General features: G+C 49.7%; 1 protein-coding gene across 3 annotated transcripts in view; it reads right to left on the reverse strand.

The window, feature by feature from the left end:
• Positions 1–6,926, reverse strand: part of lin-28 (protein lin-28 homolog) — a 213,063-nt gene that overhangs the window by 11,902 nt on the left and 194,235 nt on the right. The gene's annotated exons all lie outside the window — the stretch shown is intronic.

Below are 6,926 nucleotides of genomic sequence, written 5' to 3' on the forward strand. Positions count from 1 at the left end.
AGAGTGCCCGGTGGCCGGCCCACATGGATGACCCCCTCACTGACAGGCAGTTGAAGAGGGAAGCTGTCAGAGAGGACATACTGCGCCATTTATTCAGCAGAGGCCCCTCTATACAATTACCACTGTGAAATGGCTCATCCCTCTACTGGTGACAAACAGCCTTCCCATTACAAAAAATAAAAACCGTATTGCAACGCAGCACTACGCGCACAGAAAAAAAGAAGGTTTCGATTAAGCGCAACATCACATCCCGTGTGCACCGATCTTCTCATTAAAGGCACATATGTTAAGGTAATCGTTCTTTCTTCCAAAGGATTGCACCAACGAGGGTAGAATACAGCAGTCTCCTCCGGCATGATACGTCTCTGGAAGTGAGCAACCTCACGGCCCGCGCGTGACCGCAAACAGAGCTGGCGTGCAGCTCGTCAACTTTTCCAAGGCAGGGCCCAGACTCCTGGTTCAGACAGAAGCTGAAACGCGCTACCGGGTCTTCTCACAAATGACCTCGCACTGACAGCTCGCCAGTTTGAAGTGAGCGCAAGAGGCGTACCTTGCTCGGGCGTTCCGGTGAAGCGGATGTGTCAGTCATGGTCCCAAGGTTAAGGCGCAACCCTTCTGATGCCACGTCACAGGCAGCGAACGAACAACACCAGCCTTGTCCTAGCCTAGACCACAATGCGATGGGACTTCGGCAACGTCGCGCAAGTGAACTTGAGTCGTGAAGACCGCTTCGTCTACAGGTCGAAACAACGTTCTGGTACAAGCAGATCGAACGAACGAGCGCGACTACGTCCTGCACGTCTTTGTCGTCTTCGTTAGCACTGTGTTTCGGAAAGAAAGTATTGTTGGCTTCGCTTCCAAATATTACATCTAGTGCGGACGATGCATAGGTAATGAATTTGTTGAAAGAAAAACAAACAGAAAAACAAAGTAATTTAACAAATTGAGGTGTATTATTGCACCGATGCTGAAGACTATGTGCGCCTACAGAAAACCTCATGGGCTGAGTGAGAAAGAAGACGAAAACTATCGCATTCTAACAAATTTTCTAACAATTTTTAGAAACCCTATGAATCCTAACCTACTTGAGGACTAATGCTACATGAGGACTTACAAAAAAAGCACACGAGTGTGCGCTGTAGAAAATGGAAAGGTCACAGCTTGTTGAAATAAAAAGAATAGTTTGTTATCATTCAATCCGAGTCGGAGGCAATGGACCATTTGCGGAAAAGCGAGCGCCACCTGCCGTGCAAACAGGGAAGCTCCGCTGGCACTTTTGGTTGGAAAGGGGTTCTCGAGCAGGCATGTGCAAATGTAGATTTCAGCTGTTCACGTGCGCTTGTTTTCTTGTTTTAGCGTTGTTTCTTCGCCGGAAACGTGCGTTTGCTAACGAAAGAGGCTAATAGAGGAGGAGATCACCCCATTTCCGTTTTTAGAAACGGAGTGAAGCGAGGAGTTTTCGAGTTGTAGCCTGAAAAACGACTATGTGTGGCTAAACCTGCAGTCTACTACCTCACCGGAACGCCGAATGACCAAATGAAAGTGTGCGTGAATGTGCGCCTAAGTGCGGGCGACTGTAACAGCGTAATGAAATGCACTTTCCTGATGCGCACAGACATTTATGTTCGCGCTTCCTTGATAGGGCAGGAGTTTCTGCTAACTTCATGCAGCACTTTTTTCCGGAGGCCACACTTAACTGATTATATTAAACAACCCGTTGTACCATCTCAATCACAGCTCGTGCTGATAGGATAGAGCATTGCTTCGCGTTCTAACAGGCCGGTTGAGCGTTAGAATGCGCGGATATAGGCGAGCTTGCGCTCTGACGCATTCTTCCGCTGTTGAGATAGCACAGCTTGACATTGTAGCATTTATGCTGAATGTTCATACTACTATAAATAATTTGGCTGTCACCAAATACGCACGTGCGTCGATGGCAAACCTCTCCTAGAACGACCGAGCTGCGCGCACTTGGAAGCAAGCGCGAAATGTGGCAGGAACAGTCGTTTCGAAACATGCTGGATGCGCGAATTACTGGCTCCATTAACGGCTTCGTCTTTTGCGCGTTGTATCTCGTCGCGGCTTTTATTACGTCCAAGTATCGCTGTTGCAAAACGCGTTGGTTAGTTTAGTTAGAAACGCGTTGCAGTTACATGGCAGTTACAGCTCACATCAGTCGCCGCACTACAGCGCTGGAATGCACGGCCAGCTCATGTTTTCCAGCCAAAACCAAATCGCCTACAGAGGGCGCTAGCTGTGCCTTCACCGCGCATGCGCAGAAACTTTTCCGAAAATGGTCACTTTCGAGTAGTAAAGCTGTACAAACGAATTCGTACTCAATCGGAAGTGTGCAGAAAGCTTCTCAATGAATAAAAAAACTTGCGCTCGGTATGCTGCTTGAGTGCCAACATTATATGACGGAGCAGCAGAACTATGACCTTTCTTTAATCCTTTTTCAGATCATGTTATGCAGCACACAGAACACGACCTCCAACACAAATATCGCTTCACCCAAGGTGCCTTTTCATGAGTTCAGCGCTGTGCTCGTTGCAGGCTTCCGGGCACAGCCAGCTGTTAACGATCACATCCTATTATGTCATAAACACCAAATCATGTACTCTTCCATGCCTTTTCACATTACAGAACATCATATTACGCATTATGCCATATCACCTACCATATCACGCTACGCACCCAGTCGACTGGCATTTTTCATGTGGGATGTGCCGGCGACTTTATTCCGACCTTTCTTGATTGGTCGCTCTGGACGATGCTATCTCGACAAGCATGCAAGACATACATACGTTCGAAAGGTTGCTATAAGTTCTATTAGGCTATTTTGATTTACGTGCTGATTGTTACGGCTATCAATGGTTTTTCTGTTTTTCTTTTTACGTGGCGTGCTTCATTACTGTCAGATCGTTGTGCCCTGTAAATGAGGGCTCGGGTAGGGAGGCTTAACATAGACGCATTTAGCATCTCTGACTGACTGCTATGCGCGTTTCCATATTTGCAATCAGGTACTTTCTTTAAATTATTTTCCGCATGCAAATATCCTTGAGCTTTTTGGTGATGCTGTGAAGAAGAGTACTCCGATGTGCGCAAAATACGCGCCGCTGTGTGCAGCGCGCAAAATGAACATCAGTCTACAATGTCGTGATGACACGTGTCTACGGGGCATTGTGACAGTACGATAGCAAAACTAAAACATGCGCCCTGAACACTTTAATGCAAATAGCTATTGCTAAGATCGATTGGCAGCTGCCAAACTACAGCGCATATGGATCACCGACGATGTTGCTGCAGCGCACTCTTCTCTCTATACAAGATCGCCAAAGTCTCCAGGTGTAACTTCACAGAATAAACTCGCACCCTACTCGAGTCACGCGCAAACAAAACTACCATTCTTTTTTTTAAGTCAAGTCGGGGTGCTGCCGTTAATGTGGCAAAAATGCTTTGTAGCCGTACGCATGTCTAGCAGTTGTTCTTCTGTAATCTTCTACGATTTAACTTCATGCTCTATGCTATGGGTCTCTACACATTAAAGTGGCAGCGACTTCTTTTTCCTCATAGCGCGTGCGCAGCAGAATACGTACTTAAATAGAAAATACAAATAATCACAGAGTACAGTGTGAAAAACTCGGTGCTTACATGGGCTTCGCGAGTGGGGCGCTGGTTTAAACACAGCAGTCATCCTGGAGGATTTCTGAGTGCGCCCTTTTAGTTTCCCCTATTCTTGCAAAGATATATATAGGAGCGAAGTGAATACTTTGTTGTTTTCAATCGCATTTTAGGCTGCAGGGGTGCGGCGTTATTTAGGAATATCGGAGGAAACCGTTCATTACAGTTTACCCGCGGTCTGACAATGATGCCCACATATACTATACAGGCCCAGGCTGCTGCCCTGGTCGAGGTTATTAAATTTGCGAAGTGTCCGAGGAAAAGTGATGAACGCGGGATCCTGCTGGTCGGGTGGGCAGCAAACACTGTGCACTCCGCGCTTGCGCGTATACGGGCCATCCTCGGAAATGGAGCGCTTCCGGAGCGGTTGTTTCAAAGTTCCGGTCACCACTTCCGAGCTCTCCGCGGGCGGTCGCCCGGGCGGAAGTCGACGAGACTGCTTACAGCGTTTTCTGCGTCCAGCGCGATTAAGGCTCAGCGCAGACCCTGCATTTCTACCGCATTTACTTCTTCGAAGAGCGCCGGACTGCGTGCGCTTAGGGGCAACCCTGCGAGAATGCGTATATATCAGCTACACGCACAAAGCCCGTTTGGTTCGTGGCCTGCAGGATAGGCTTAATCGGATTCTGTCCATCTGAGGAACTCCGCTGACTCTCAATTTATCTCGCTTAGGACAAGGCACATTGTCAGTGTTTGTCCATACAAACGACGCCCGCGAAGACGGCGACATTTTCCGAGTGTTGGCGCACGTAAGCCTCATTATGTGCTTAGCAAAGCGCGCTGCGTGACATCTGGAAAAACAAGCTGACAGTGGAAGGCGTAGTTAATACAACGCCATCACTTAAACCTTCTGTGCGAATTGAAGGCAAAATTACTAAAAAAACTCTTTCAGAGGACGAAGGCAAAAATTAAATGGACAAGAAGATAACGGAAACTTGCATCGCTTGCCTCGAAGCAGCAGAGCTTCGACTGGTCAGAGGGACACTGACGGCAACTCCTCCCAAAGTTTATTCTTAGCACAAATGGATTTCGTCGCTGTTTCTCGGCATATTGATGTTCTTCCGCCAGCAAATTTTTGTCGACGAAATGGTATATACAAGCTTTCCCTCTACTTAATATATACTCTTGACGTCTACACCGGAAATGACTCCGTAATCACAGTTTTGAAGTGAATGGCAGTACAGAATAGCCCCCGGCATCCGCGTTTATTGTGTCGTTGCACCCCAGCTTAGTTGCGACATCAGCCGGCGATGGCGACACCTGTACTCATATTTTATTTGTTTTCGCTTTTCGAACATATAAAAGCTCCGTTTTTAATAAAAGTAGTGGTGTATTTGTCGTTATAATCCGCTAATGTAACAATAAACGCCAACTTCAATCTGTCCTCAATGCCCCTTTTATGGAAACTGAGAGAAAATGACAGCGCGGCGCTCAGCAGCTGAGGGAAAACACAGATTACGTATCTGCGCCATATACGTTCAGGAAACAGAGGAGCGAAACTTCAACTCCAGCCAATGAATAAGCCGCATGTATAATTGAACACACGTAACGCCGCGCGCCGTTGCAAGGCAGTACGGTGCAATGCAGATAAGAGCCCCCACACAGACGACTTCATTTCACGTCGGATCTTAGGTTCGAAAGCTGTCAAGCTAGAAGATCAAAGAAACCAACACCAGCGACGACGAATAAACACGCTTTCACGTGGTGCAGTTACTAGCTGCCTCAAGACCTCGTCGTAATCCGACGTCCCCTACCATGAACATCATTCCTGACCACAAACCACACATGGCCTACAAGGATTACCCCCAGCTACCTCAAGCAACGTACAAAAGCACATCTCATCAGCAAGCTATGCATGCCACACAATGCACTGATCGTGCCTTGGTCGAGCCCGTTCTTGAAGTGGCGCCAATCAGGATTTGGCATCGCTTGTGAGGGCACCCGCGCGCATTCGACAGTAATCCCAAAAAGCGCACAACAGGGCGACCAGATCGGAGCGACCGGCTTCCTAACCCATGCTGCTGCGTTGTAAATGGAGACGGGGACTCCCTGCGGTCTGGTCCCGAGCTACGGAACTGTATCACATGGTCGCCGAGTCCTGCCAATCTTCCCTCGAGATCGCAGAAAGCGTCCGCCAGTCTCGGCCGTTTGAAAGCTTGCTCGGGGTCAAAACGTCCTCAGTTAAGCCTCGCGAGGCGGTAAAAACCCTCAAAAAGACGGCGCGGCTGTGGAGGCGGTGAGAAGCGGTCCGGTAGGGAGAGGGGAGGGTGGTATAGCAGAAGCTTTCATACGAAAGCGAGCATACACAAACGAACACCAGCGGCAGAAGTGACGGAGATCGTCACAAGGTGGCAGCACACAACAACGGTGGTCACTCAGCGACGGCGCACCACCCCAGACACCGGGGTCCAGGCGGCCGGCGGTAAGCCGATGGAAAGCCGTGGGCGAGAACGGAAGGCTAGGATGGCCGCAGAGAGGTAAGAGTAGGGATGGGGGAGAGAGTACTCGTCTCTTACGTCCCCCGGCGACCCCCTACTAAACCCCGCGACCTTGCTTCTTTGGACGGCTGGGCCGGCAGCTGTCCACATCTGGACTGGGGCGCGAGTGACCGTTGAAACGCGTCCTCCCCCGCCGGCCGCCAGTCACTCGGTGTCAACAAGCGCGCAAGCATACACGCGACGGCCGTCTTTTCCTAGCCCTGTTTGGCCATTCCCCTGCTTTCCCTACGCTTGCTCGCCCTATGGGCTTCCCTGCCTCCCATCCAAGAGCCCTCCTCTCCCACTACTGAACGACGCCCGGCTGCTTGTTTGCATCACTCTGTTCATCACCTTCCCTAAATCTTTGCCCTCTATTTCCTTCTTCCCCTACTACTACCAAGACATAGAACCTCCGCGTTCGATTTAGCACTTTTCTTTTTCAGCCATCGGCCAAATTGCTATCCACCGCCTGACACTGGCCAGGCGGGACAATGAGAAAGCGAAAGTGGATGCATGCCAAACTCAATGTAAAAAGGAGGGGGGAGGGGGGATGCTTTCAAAGATACGGCGCACGCGCCCGCTTCTTCAAAAGCGGCGCTGTTTACGCTACTGCTCTCTTTCTTTTCTCTCCCCAAAAAGCGTGCCGCCGCCTCTGACCTCCACTGCCGCTTTCCTCCTGTTCCTTTCAGGTAGCCCTCTTTTCCCCAAGCTCAGGGTCAGTCGGCAGTCTTCGCCCTTCTGTCCGCTGCCTCCACTCTTGCGCGCGCC

The sequence above is a fragment of the Amblyomma americanum genome, chromosome 7, assembly GCF_052857255.1.
Source record: "Amblyomma americanum isolate KBUSLIRL-KWMA chromosome 7, ASM5285725v1, whole genome shotgun sequence".
NCBI classification, from domain to species: Eukaryota; Metazoa; Arthropoda; class Arachnida; order Ixodida; family Ixodidae; genus Amblyomma; species Amblyomma americanum.